This window comes from Sciurus carolinensis, chromosome 12 (assembly GCF_902686445.1).
Source record: "Sciurus carolinensis chromosome 12, mSciCar1.2, whole genome shotgun sequence".
Taxonomy (NCBI): domain Eukaryota; kingdom Metazoa; phylum Chordata; class Mammalia; order Rodentia; family Sciuridae; genus Sciurus; species Sciurus carolinensis.
The window spans coordinates 117,254,167-117,267,981 of NC_062224.1; the positions used below are offsets into that span (position 1 = coordinate 117,254,167).

Below are 13,815 nucleotides of genomic sequence, written 5' to 3' on the forward strand. Positions count from 1 at the left end.
TTCGAGATTCAGAGAGGTGTAGTGACTTGCTTAAGGTCACACCACGGGCAACTGAATCTCAGGGAGGTGTAGTGACTTGCTTAAGGTCACACCACGGGCAACTGAATCTCAGGCCTATCCAGGAGACCACAAAATACAGTCACTGTTTGATAACAAACCCAGAATATAAATGAAAGCATGACGGAACTCAGCTTTCCTCAGTAGCTTCGGCCCTACCTGTCCATGCTCTGAAGCACGCACCACAGGAATCACACGCACGTGCATGCACGCACACGGCTTACGCAGTGTAGCAACTACATTTCCCTCCGTAGAGGAGTCTCCAACCTGGTTCTGAGTGACTTGCACCTTTCACATCTAGAAGGAGGACTTCACGGGTTTCGTGGTAGGAAAACAGATCTTCCAGTCAGAAGATCAGAACCAGCTCTGGACCAGGCACAGCAACGCTCCTGCTGCAAGCGCACCCACGTGGTGTGGGCCTCCAGGTCCCGTCCACACCTCGAGAACAGCACTGTCTCCTCCAAGACCGTGGGGAGAATAGGGGGAAGAAATGCACGGACTTCCCCAAGGAATTTTGTGAAACACGGCATCCTTCAACATACTTAGAGAAGCCCACTGATCAAAGCCGACCCCACCGAGCCTCCTCCAGAAGAAGGGGGACCCTGTCTGGGCCTGGCTGAGCCAGCCCTTGCCTCCACCCACCCCAGGGCTGTGCAGAACCACGAGGATCCCGTGAGATCCTTCGGAAAACTCTGCCATGTTTCCTGTAAAGGCGAGGGCTGCCCATCTGGGCGAGAGAGCGTGGGCAGGAAGGACAGCGGTCCCCACCGCCTCCTGCCACCTCTGTGCACGTCCCACACACAGCGACGGAGGCTTGCGCGTGCTGCTTCCTGTCGCACGCCTTCTCTGAACCTCTCCCCTGAGGTGCCGAGCACAGGTAGGTGACTGCTCGCTTCCATTTGGCTGAAGGGAAGTTGACACTCGATCTCCTGGTGCTCAGGATGATCACTTGGAACGGGGTTAGGTTGCTCTGTTACAGATCTACCATGCTTTTCTGGGTAAGACCAAGGCCATGCGATCAGCAGGTCAGTGCAAAGAACAGAGAGGTGACTGGGTTTAATCCTGAGATGCGGTACACAGGAAGGAGGCCAGCAACAGGTCACTATGAGCGTGTGGCCCAGGGAAGTAAATGGGGGGTGGCACTGGGCGGTCGGGGGCCGGGAGGCTCTGGGGTGTGGGAGGGAGCGGCAGCACTCACTGCCTTCTCCGGAAGCCCTTGGGCAGTCTCCTCCCGACGGACGAGCCCTGGCTCTGCAGGCACTTGCGAGGAGCTCTCTCTCAGGCAGCCTCAGGCTTCTGCCAGCCCCCAGCTCCTGCGTAGGTCCCTCACCAATCCGCACTGACCGATGTGGTCACCAGCGTCATGACCTTCTTTGGGTTCTTGGAATTCGCATGATGCAGCTCAATCAGACGATCAAAATCACTTAACGAAGCCACCCTGCTGATGGGTGGTGATGCTTGGAAGGCACCTTTCCACATAATCATGAGTGCCCTTGGGCAGTGTGTGTGGGGGACGGTGAACCTGGGACCTCACACGTGCGGGGCAAGCCCTCCACCACTGACCACATTCCCAGCCTCCAACGCGGTGGGCACAGCATTCTGGTGAAGGAACAACACTGTCAGCGTGACTCGGACAGGGCAGACACCTGGATGTGGATGTGGAGGTGAGTGACAATGAGACAAGAGGCCACCGGCACGGGCCACCCTTCACCGAGCTCTCAATGCCAGCCTGCGACGATGCAGCGAGGTCCCAGGGCAGCACCGGGAAAGGCAGATCCCGGCCGTCCTAATTTCCAGGCCATTGCTCAGTCCCTGGCCTGTGCTCTCCTTCTGTTTTTCACTGGAGTTTCAATTCCCTGCTTTGATGTTGTCTTTGGAGAGACAATGTGGCATGCGGGAACACACGGACTTCACCATCGGCCGGTCCACTCACTCACTCTGTGACCCCAACAGCTCTCCGCATCGCTCAGACTCAGTTTCCCTGGCCTTAAAATGAGAATAGAAGTGTCACCTTCCAAGTTTGGGGCAGTGAATAAAAATACTACCTTGTAAGTCTTATCTCTTACATGGCAGAGTTGGGCAGGTGACAATCCCTCAACCAGAAGGCCACCCGCCTTTCTCTGCCCCGTGTGCCTGTCTTCTTAGATAAGATACTAGCCTAGAGACCTCGGATAAGATGTGGGCCCTCGCAGAGCCGGGGGAACTCTGTGGAGGCCACAGGTCCAAACTGGGAAGGAAGGAGGCTCTGCAGAATGTGGGCATGACCACCATGTCCCTGTTTCCCATAAGAGCACCTCTGTTTAGTGACCACTGAGACACATATGAGGTGTTGTGGTTGGGAACTGAGAAGTCGCCATGTGTCTTGATCCCTCAGTCCAACTGAAGGCAGTTAAGGAACGTGAAACAGAGAAGAAAGTCTTCCAGACTTACAAGATGAGCCTGAAATAAACCCAGGAAACACAGCGTGGCCACGTCAGACGCATGGCTCTGAATTTCTGACTCCAACTTCCCGGCACCAGACACATGGTCCTGGTCTTCTGGGACTCCTGCCATTGCCAGGGCTCCTCCCGTTCCATGACCCTATCTCCTGGTGTACTCTGCTGCAGCAGGATACGTGTGGAAATGAAGCGATTTAAGATCCATCCAACAGACCACAAGATCCCACCCGCCTCGCTTACCTAGCCTTCACCAGTCTACCTCTCCTCCTGGGAACCCGACTGGCTCCCAGGGTGTGCTGAGAAGTGGTTCCCCTCAGCCTCCATCAGCGAGGGTAGGCCTGGAGCGTGCGCGTGGGCGCTTCGCCAGGGCTCACCAGGAGGAGCGGGCTCAGGTGAAGCCCACTCCCAGCTCCTCCTCCCCTCCCTTCACTGCTGTGAGAGCTGGAAACCGGTGGCCCTGCTGAACCACGAGGCTCCTGACCATGGGCCCCAGGGCTCCTCCTGGTGCTCTCACTGGCTCGCTTCGTCCTCTAGCACTTCCACGTCTCCTTTTCCTTCGATGTTATTAGCGGGCAGACATGATCCTAAGTGATGCGGTGCTGGGAGCCGTATGACCAGATCCCAGATTCCCCTGGAACACAGGAAGGGCACTCCAAAGCCGACCCCGGCTCTCAGAACCGAATACGCTCGGAGGGCTTGGGTTCTGGGTCTGTGCAGTGCGCGGGTCCGGCCTCAAGCACGGCCCAGCCGCAGGGGAGGCGAGGACTGGAGCGAGGAGATCACCGCAGGCTGGGGCACAAGCCCATCCCCAGGATGCCTCCCTACTGCGGGGGACAGAGGGTGGCGGAGGGAGTGGAGTGGAGGGGAAAAGAGCAAGAAGCGTGTAGGAGGTGCCCAGACGCTGAGGCTCGGACACGAAGAGGGGAATGAACACAAGGGTCCACAGCCCGCGGCAGCCCCGTCCGCAAGACAGCGCCCCTCCTGCCGGGCAGCCGCCTAACTGCTTTGCAGCTGGCTTCTGTGAGGAAGGCGGCCAGGGCAGCTAGATGCCGCCGAGGCCGGCCGGGCTCCCTGGCCGGGTCTGACCTGGGGGGCGTCCCCCTCACTGCCGTGCCCTTGCTTGTCCCACTGCAGGAGGAGCCCCTCTGGTCTGGGGTGCCTATGCAAAGCCACAGCATCTCTGCTCCGTGGTGAAGTTGTTCACTACGGCTGCACATCCGTCACTGTCAACCGCTGGCCGTCCCTCAGAAGCTGGGCCTCCAGCTCTCCAAGCCACAAGCTGGTCAGGACAGCTAACCCCGTTCTGAGATAGCTAAATAAAAGTTGAATCAAGTTGAGTTAAATTGATCTCCATGTGGTATTTTTTGGGTCAAGCTGCAGCTCTCTGATTTCGTATTTTAAAAGTCGGAGGTTAGGACAAGGTTAGTTAAAAATAGACTGTTTTTATATAACGGTTTCCTTAAGCAGACACCTGAGCTGTAACCTAGATACTGTCCTCAATGTGTCATCTGCTGTCTGCCCGTCTAAAATGGGTCTACTACTGCCCTGGAAATCCAGGTTTGTGACTCTTCCTGTCCAGGGCAATGATGGCTTCTTCAACCTGTCCGCAGGGAGGCTGGCCTGTGGCTGAGTCCTTACCTCTGATAGAATGACGGATCTGCTGCTGCCTCCCTTCTGAAGCTTCTCTAGGACTCACGCACCATGAACAGAAAAGGAACCCACAGCAGAGCACTCGCCTGGCACGCGTGAGGCACTGGGTTCCATCGTCAGCACCACATAAAAATAGACAAGTAAAACACAGGCACGCTGTCCCTCTGCAACCACAAAACATCCATCAAAAAAAAGAAAGGAAAGGAGCCAGTCTCCTCGACGGTCCCTGGAAATCTGCCTTCCACACCTGGGTTCTTTCCTTTGGTTTTTCCCAGGCTTCCCTGTTGCCCTTAAATGTGTGCTTTTCCAGGTGGGACTTAGGAAAGTATGCCACAAACGGACTTGACCACTGGCCGTTAGCTTTGGGCTTACACGTCCCTCTGGAAATGAATGGTGACAGTTCCTGCTGTTATGGTGGGTGATTTTCTCCCTCGTACTTTATGGTGGCTCAGCGATTCATAACTCTAGAGCACACGGGTGCCTGCCTGCCAGCTCTGCCCTCCCAGGATCACGCTGTCTTCGTCTGGAGACACAGTGCAGCAGTGACCAGGGCCACCAAGACGCTCTTCCTACTCACTGCAGCAGTGTAGACGGAATGCAGGCAGCCAAGGCACACGGCCAGCAGGGGCACGGCCAGCAGGGGCACGGCCAGCAGGGGCATGGCCTTCCCAGGTGCTCCGTCCTGCAGCGCCCACATTTATATGGCAAAGGGCCCTCGGACGCTGTGTGCCTGTCCCGTCGCTTGGAGCTGACACACACTTGGCTGGCTGGTTGTGAGGACCGGCTGGTTCACAGCCACTGCAGGTTGTGATCTTGCAGACCTCGGAAGAGTCAAGGATACTGGCTCATTCCTCTGCCCCAACGCCTTGTGGATCGCCACTGAGAGTTTGGCCAAGCAGCGCTCCAGGCCGCTGAGTCCAGAGAAGTCTTCCTCATGTCCCACCCGTGACACCATCATGTCACGCCATAGCACCAAGTGGCCAGCGGGACTCCCGGGCCAACGTCTCCACTGATGCCTTGGGAATGTGCCCCTCAACTATGCTTTAGTTAGGCCAGCAAGGCCAGGACCCCTGCCTCGCGGTGAAGCCAGGGGGGAGAACAGCCCTCACCAACAGACATGCAGGCATTCCGGGGCCTTTGGGTAGTTTTCTCCTACGACAGTGTCTGAATCTCCACCCTGTATCTAGTGAACAGCTGATCAATACCCATATCCACAGGCGGAGGAACTTCTTCCTGAGCTACCTTCCCCTAGAATTTTGCAGTTATGTGTGTTATTACATTATTACCATGCACCCAAAGAGCTGATTATTATACATTTGTGTTCCCATTAATTGCGAGTTTGAAGAGCAAAGATAATGACTCATTCACGCCTGATACATAATAGACAGACTTGGATATATTTTATGCATTAATTAGTGAACTCATTGTTGCATGGTGAGCACCTCTCTCACTCCTTGGCACAGAGCAGGTAGCCAGTAAATCCACATGCTACACAGCCTTGTCATTGGCCCTGAGCTTTGAAGTGCTCCCAAAGAGACATGGTCCTGCTTTCTCGTTCCTGCATCCGCTGGGTCCGTCTCTGAGGTGGTGACCTCACGGCAGTACCGATTTCGACGGTGGGGGGAGTGGGCGACCACCAGACCGCGGTGTCCTCCAAGGCAGAGCCGAGTCCTCTGTGATTTTAGACCTCGTGTGCTCTCCTTTAAAATGCAGTTTTTCATCACACGGTTGGGCACATACAGGGCACATGGCCTTCAGCAGGTCTTGTTGCCATGGTCACAGGTCCCAGCCAAGATCGCTGCAGCCAGGGCCGGGACCCATCTGGGCCCCTCGCGCAGCAAACTCCATGGCCTTCGCTGACAGCCTCCACTGCCTGGGACACTCTGGCTCTTCGCTGGCACCTTTCCTCTCCCATATTTAGATCAGATTTGATTCCTTCTTTAAAATCTTTGCAAGGTATCCTGCCTTGCCTGCTCTATTTCGGTTTTACTTATTTTAATTTGGTGGGTGGGATTAAAATATACAATGTTAGTCAGATACTTCAGTATGATCTCATTTTGTCTCTCAGGCCTCAGGTAAACGAGTGCCCGTGGGTAAGGAAACACCCACACAGCCACCTCACCAGCGCTGCAGCCAGGATGCACCCAAGCCAGACAGAGGGACGGCACAGTGCTGCTTGAATTAAAAGGAGGAAGAAGAGCAGGAGGAGGAAAGAAAAGTATAATCATCTAAACTTCTAAAGACGGCAATTCAAGCAAATTGCCATATCTGCTTTTAGAAGTGAAAATGCTCATTTCTTTTGAAGTGAAATTGAGTAGGTCGATGTGGTGACGATCTTCTCGATGGCCACTAACGAGAGACAGATTTGGGTGGCGCGGGAGGCGCCCAACCCCAGGTATTCATCCAGCCTTGGAATGCTCTTGCAGACCGCAAGCCCGGAGAGAACCAGCACATCCGCCAGGTAACGCCAGCGGCCGGGGCAGAAAACAAACCCGCCAGAGCTCCCCCAGGCTCCTCTAGGACGGAGGCTGCTGAGGTGCGGGAGCAGGCAAGGAACGCGTCTGAGCTGCGGGGAGCGCAGGTCCCTGTCGCCTGCACCAGGACAACCCTGCCATGCCAGGGTGCTTTCCCTGGAGACGGTGGCCGTGAGGTGTCTGAACTAGCTCTGGGGACTGGGCTCACTCAGTCGAGAATGTATTGAGCACCTATAGCATACACGGCATTACTAAGTGGCACAGCAACTTCGAAGAGGAGCAGACACCCCTGGTTTGTAGGGAACCTAAATGGGAGTTGGTATCACTAAGCAGACCATCACCCCAAGTAGAAAGAGCCGAGAAGGTGCCAGGGGCTGCCTGCGGACGCGCCACCATGAGGCTAGTGGATAACAGCAGAAAGAAGGGGGCCTGTGGGCTCCTGAGACCCGCGGGCGGTCGGAGGGGCAGGAGGTGTGGCTACTGCAGAACCGTGGACGTTTCCTGAAATAACTGCACGATTCAGGCAGGTCGCCTGAGGCCCAGGCTCTGCAGAACGTAGGCAGAGGTAGTCCAACGCCACCCAGCCACCTGCACTCTCCGTCTGCACATGAACACCTCCAGCGACTGTGTGGACACGGAAGTCACCCGCAAGAAGAGGGAGGCCTGAGGAAGGTCCCCGGGCTGCTCCCGATGAAGTTAAATACATGACAACCCTGCACTCTGAAAGACCAGGCCTGGGTGTGCCTCCAAGAGAGGAGAAAAACGACCCGCAGAGGCGGGTACACAAGTATTCAAGAAGGATCTTGAGCTGTGGAGGGCCGACGGTCTGGTGGCGTGTGAAGGATGGTGGAGCTCTGTTCCCACCGTGAGGCATCACTGGACACAGGAAGGAACAAATTGTCAAGTCAAGCAACAAGGGGAGACATCTCAAAACGCGATTCTTGATTACGTTTTAAAAGCCCTGGGCTGGGCAGCTGCACCTGGGCTGTAGGCAGAACTGTCTGGAGAGGCCCGACCCAGAAGACCAGCGTCTGACCCTTTCATTTACAGGGAGGAGCTTTCGGCAACTCGTCCACAGTGACAGGACGCTGGTCGGCGGCAGCGGGGTGCAGGGACAGTGATGGGGACGGCCTGGCGGTACTTGAGGGGACTTTTCCATGTGAAAGCGATACTCTCTAGCTCGACTGGGGTGGTTTGCTGGGGAGTCGGAAATGTGTATTTGTCAGAACTTGTTGAAATAAAGTCTCCTGTGTCTGTCAGCCATCGGTTGCCATAAACACCTTGGGAAGTGAGCTTGTACAGAGAAAGTGTTTGGTGGGCTCTCAGCTCCGGAGGCTCCAGTCCACGGTCAGCTGGTCCTTGCCTTGGGCCTGGTGTGGCAGCAGGAGAGGGGAGGATACTGGGACCCCAGAACCCGCCGTGAAGGTGAGCCCCTTGTGGCACCTCCCCCAAGACCCACCTGCCGCCTGCACATCCCCACCTCCCCACAGTGTGACGTGGAACCACACCTGGGGACATTCCAGGTCCCAAACACAGCAGGCGGGGTGGCGGCTGGGGAGAGGGGAATATGATTTGTCAGTTCCTCCCACTCTGCGTAGGACGCACCCACTTGTTTCTGTGAATTACATCTCTGGTGATACAGAATAAAAACTTCAAAACAACAATAAATATCAATGCTGAAAATCTCTGGGATGTTTTCCAAATTTCATCCTGATTTATTGCATTATCCAGGAGATTGATTAGTCCACCCTTAAATTCTCCTAAGGTCAAGAGTGACTAGGTCACTGTGGCTCCAAATAATGATGATTCATAAGTGTAGAGCCCCAGGCCCAGGAAAGGAGCTTCTCTCACGGGGCTTTGCCTCGGGAGTGGGTAGATTCCTCAGCTGTGAGAAGTCCCGGCAGGCAGAGGCCTGGTGGTGGGTGGAGGCCATCGGGCACAAAGTTTCTCCCAGGCCCCTGGGCTCTGCTGGTGGTGACGCGGCCCACGGTACTCAGGATGCCTCCACAGCCCTCCCCAGTCCTTTCTGTGAACTGAACAAAGCCATCACAGGGTGCCTACTTTGGGGTCCCCAACAACCCAGCTCAAATGTCCTTCAGCAGAACAGGCCAGGAGGCTGCGTGTGCAGAGGACCAGGAGTGGGCCCAGCATGGGCAGTGCTGCGGGCCGTTTCTCTGACCCCTGGTTCCTGTGCGGGCTCCTCTCCTCCTCCTGTGCCTGCCCGGCCATCCCCTTGCTGGCCGGGGCTGCCTTTCCGACTGGTGCGTCTCTGGTGTGTCTTGGCCACGATCCGAGCCCTGTGTTCTCTTGGCCCCTGCGCCTTGTGCCGCTTCCCCTCCTTTCTTTGAGATGCAGAGGAATGGATTTTTCTCAGAGAAAAGGAGGAAGATAAAAGGAGGATCTGGGTTGAGACGAGCAAGCGTGGAATGAGAGAGGAAGGTGTCAATTAAAGAAATGAGCCCCGCCGCATCCCCCGCTTGACAGGTGGGGCCAGCGGAGCTGACAGCCGTCGCGTCAGCTGGCTTTGTGTGGCCACGTGCCCGCGGTCCCCGAGCTCAAAGGCGTGCGGCGGCCACCGCGCTCCCGCCTCCCCATGAGGCAACGCCTCCCCCGCAGCTATTTCTAATAATGGTAATTATAATGATTTGAGGCCTAAGCAGGGCGATTCCGGCCTAGAGGCAGATTGTAACGAAGCAGTCGGGGTGACGGGAGAGGGGTAGGGTGGGAGGAGGCGGGTGGGGCGCTCCAGGCCTGAAATCGCTGTGTGCAGCGATGTGCAGCCAGGGTACTCAGGGTACTCAGGGTACCTGCAGGGTAAACCTGTGCTGCTGGAGGCGGGGGCCACTCGCACCTCGGACAGGCCACGGGCGCAGGGCTCTGTGCCGGAGGCTCCCCAGGCCCGTGGAGGCCGTCCAGCCCCTCGTCCCTCACCACAGGTCATTCCACCCGAAGGCCTTGGCCAGGCCCACTTACTGCTGATGAACACCTTGCCTTGCCTCCGAAAGGCTCTTCCTGCCACTGAAGGACACCCCGGCGTGCCGAGAACTTGCCCTGACTGTGCAGCGCATGGTCATGTGGTCCTGGGCACGGGCGCGATGGCCTGAGGGGCAGCCTTGATGGGCCCGGCCGTCGCCAGTGTCACCCGCCTCTCTGCTCTGCCCTTATTAAAGCCATTCGTTCTGAAAGCTAAATGAACATGTTTCATCTTCAAATGCGGGAAAACAACACAGGCGGGCAGAGATCTGGAGGGCACGACACGGCTGGATCACCACTCTCCTCTCCGCCCCCTCCTCTCGGCGGCTCTCAGCTTTGTTCCTGCACCGCCATGAGGCCTGTGTGCACCGCGGTCCTGTGCACGGTGGCTCCGCACCCATGCAGGCACGTGCAGCCCTGCCCACCTACTTATTTGTTGGCACTGGGGAGAGAACCCAGGGGCGCTCTACCACTGAGCTGTACCCCAGCGCTTTTTATTTGGAGAGGGGGCTCACTAAGTTGCCCAAGCTGACCTGGAACTGGGATCTTCCTGGCTCAGCCTGGGATCACAGGTATGTGCCAGAGCTCCTGACGTCTGGCATATGCAAATCTACAATATTCCCAGTAAATCTGTGTGGTTCAGAAACGTACATGTGCTATAGATACAATATATAAATATCCACAGCTTAATTTCGTATAGAGACTATGCGTAGCCAGGCATATTTATTTGGGGCCTCTTTAAGCAGTCAATAAGTTTTTATGCTGTCAAGTGTTGAATGAAAACATATCTAAAGACTTCACCTTACAAAAATGATATTTTTCAAATAACAGTGGTGATGAGAGTATGGAATATATTTATATTGTAATTGGAATATACACAAACTAAAATTGTGGTTCATATATAGCATATGCAATATATAACGTAGCCATTTCATAATATTTGCAATCAAAGGAATTGAGCATTTACATTGAATTTTAGCTGGAGGTGTGTATTTTAGCAATAGCATTAATGAATTGTGTGAGCCTTTGAATGTTCTGCGTTCCACTTTTCAAGTCCTATCCAGATTGAAGAAATAAGCCACGTATTCTCTTTGTTCTACATTCCCTTACTGCACAGCACCTCCTGGAGCAGCCGACTTCATCAGAAGGAAGGAGCGTGTGAACATTCCCTCCCTCCATCTCGCACCTTCCGTAGATCTCATCTCCCCCTTTCTCTCCTTTCCCTTTCTCCCTCCTCTTGTTGTTCGGGCACTGTAGAAATGTGTCCCTCTGCGAAGCCACATGTGTTTCTCAGGTCACTGCACAGCCTCAGTGCCCTCATTCTGGGACTCCTCGCCATGGGCGATGTGACACCCTGTCATCCGCAGGGCCTGGCACTGTGTGTGGCATACAGCAGGCATTCAATAAATGTTGTTATGTACACCATTTACGTCCATTTCATGTACTGGGATAAAAACACCCAGTCGGTCCCTAACTTGGTCAGTGCTTGGTAAGTAACAGCCAAGATGTTATCTGATAGGAACAGCTCTCAGAGCAAACAGCTCACTTCAAAGAAGAAATTCAAATTGTGAATTAATTATTCAGGCAAGAAATAATAAGATGCAGTTAGGTAATTTAGCATGGCAGTTTCTGTATCCTCTGTATTTTGAACACGCAGAGATGAGGTGCCCACTTAAGTGGAGTCTTGCTCATTGTGTGTAAGGAACGCTTCCTTCCAACCAACACAGGAACCTGAACTTTTAAGTAATGTTTCTTATAACTACATTCTAGCAGAAAATAAATAGGCAGGCGATTTCAAAGCACACAGTGGTAGGATCTGATTACGGTGTAAACTGCAGGCCCGCTAAAGTCCTGTGCATCTTAATTTCTATCAAAACCAACGTCAGCAAACATCATGAAAGACACAAGCACACATACACCACACACCCAGGCCTACACAACACAGTGGCATACAGCAAGTAAACACAGGCAGGCGGAGAGACGGCAGCCCAACAGTCCCCTGGAATTAGCCAACCAAAGAAAAATACCCAAAGAACATTGCTGCAGATTCAGCAAGAAACAGACACAAAAACATCTATCAAAAGAGGAAACACAATTTAATTGTATAGAAGTTAATTTCCTCCAGCTGGTCAACAAGAGGAAGATTTAAAATTATTTAATAAAACTTAAAATCTCATTTAGAATTAACTCAGATGTAAGGTTGTTTAATTTTGTTAATTTATTGAATTTTTAATTGGATATATTAAAAATTAATTTCAATGTTCCTTTAGTCCCAAATTAAGATTCCCTTTATACTTGAGTGGTTTCATCTCGTCAGTCTGAGGACAACCTTGCTGAGGTGCACAGAGGTTACATCCTCTAAACTGGGAACAGCATACAGAGCCAAAGCAGAGTGCAGAGAGTACGCTTTGAACTCTAGCTATCAAAGAGGACCTTGTCCGGAGCTCTCCTTGAAACAGTGCGATTCCTGAATTTTCTAAAATGACTCAGACATGCCTAGCCCCAACAGACAAAGCCTCCTGCCTAGAGGCACAGGCACTGAGGAAGGCCATGCACACCTCCTGGTGCATCTCAGGCCCATGGTCCAGAAGCAGAGGACCCGGGGGAATGATAGGGCAGTGGGACATCATCTGACACCAAGAGCCCTGGGTCTCGTGGTGGGTCTCAAACACCCTGAGTGTAGAAGGAGACGAACACAGGGTCCCGTGAGTCAGGTCACCATGGAAACACCAGTGTCTCAGGACCCAGTGGAGGGAGCCCACGAGACGTCAGAGGGACTCAGGCCAAGTGGGTAGAGCAGGGAGGAGTCATGAACGTGTCCAGCAAGGTGAGGACCGAGGAACACACACTACCGTGAGCACCACCGGAGGGTGGGGTGCAGAGCAGGACCAAGTGGCTGGCCGTGTCGACTCCACCACTGAGGATCTGGAGGCTGGGAGAAGGGCAGTCTACACAGCTGAGCCAACCAGGGCCTGGGGCAGGCTCTGCACGTTCTGCAGGCTCCGTAGCTGGGAGAGAGTCCATGGGCTATAGAGAAGGAAACCTGGAGGAGAATGACAGCTAAGCAAAGGCCAGAGAGTGGGCTAGCACCAGAGGCAGGACAACAGCCTCACCTCCACCCAAGAGAGGGGGAGAAAAAGGCCACGGCAGCATCAGGGGCAAGGAAGGGAGAGCTGAGTCCAGGACCCAGGGCTCCGCTCCCTTCACGACACCGAGGCGAAGGTGTCTGCCGGGGGAGGCAGTCCAGCACTGACGCAGGCTGGCTGGCCTCCCGGGCGAGAGGAAGCCCCGACGGGCAGAGCTGCGAGCCCGTGCCACTGGACGGCAGGGGCCCTCCCACCTGCGCCGTGGCACGGTGCACTTGCGTGTGGCTTTGCCACTCGTTGCTTCAGACAGGAGACCAGCCTGCAGAAGAGAAGGCAGCAGGGAAGGGACGGCCCAGCGCTGGTTCCCCGCACCTGATCTCCGCTCCCGGGCTTGTGGCAAACATCTCCCCGCTGCCCGCCAACATGGACCCTTGGCTTCCCACCAGCTCACAGCCAGCAGAGCAGTGACGGAACAGAAGACAAGACCGGCTCCATGCTCGCTGGGCAAGGCCGGGGCCTGCACACCTCTACGTGGGCTGTCCCCCCAACTTGGCCCTGTCCTGCGGGTTGCCCCCGAGTGGGGTCGTGCCTGCTGCTGGGCACACAGAGAGGGCCTGAGCGCTGACCCTCGGCGCACCTCGGCCTCCCCACCCGCTGGAGATGCTGAAAGGTCGGGAGGCCTCCGACGCGGGCCCGGGCGACACGTGGAGACCTGCAGAGCTCAAGCCGGCCGCTGAGCCTGCTCACTTCTGTGGCAGGCTTCATAAGGCTCCGCTCTTTGACTGGCGTTGAGTTTATGTGAAAGTAATTAACAGTAATTAATCCTTAATTACAGTAATTAGCCAAGTCGCAGTAAATTAAACCACATCTGGAGCAGATGAGGGCTTCCGAATGGGAGGCAAGGAGAGGCGACAATGGCAGACACTGAATTCATCTGACAGCGTCTGATTAAGCCTACCTGTTGCTGGCCGCTCATTTGCATGTTGTTTTTGTTTGTATCTCCCAGTAACCCTTTCAATGCACTCACCACACGGACCTCTGGGTCCCCGCTTCAATACCAGCGGGGCAGTCCCCTGCCTCCGGGCAGGGAGCCCCAGCACCCAGCAGGATGGCAGTGGCTGGGCCTTACTGATGTGC

General features: G+C 54.9%; 1 protein-coding gene across 7 annotated transcripts in view; it reads right to left on the bottom strand.

The window, feature by feature from the left end:
• The window catches only part of Pbx1 (PBX homeobox 1), a 236,971-nt gene that overhangs the window by 84,304 nt on the left and 138,852 nt on the right, over nucleotides 1-13,815 (bottom strand). Inside the window, exon 1 of one of the 7 annotated variants that reach the window (XM_047519788.1) lies at nucleotides 13,706-13,774. The exons of the other annotated variants lie outside the window; for them this stretch is intronic. The gene's annotated coding sequence lies outside the window, so the exon portion shown is untranslated. Of the gene's footprint in view, nucleotides 1-13,705; nucleotides 13,775-13,815 lie in introns of those variants that run through there. 7 annotated transcript variants of the gene reach the window in all.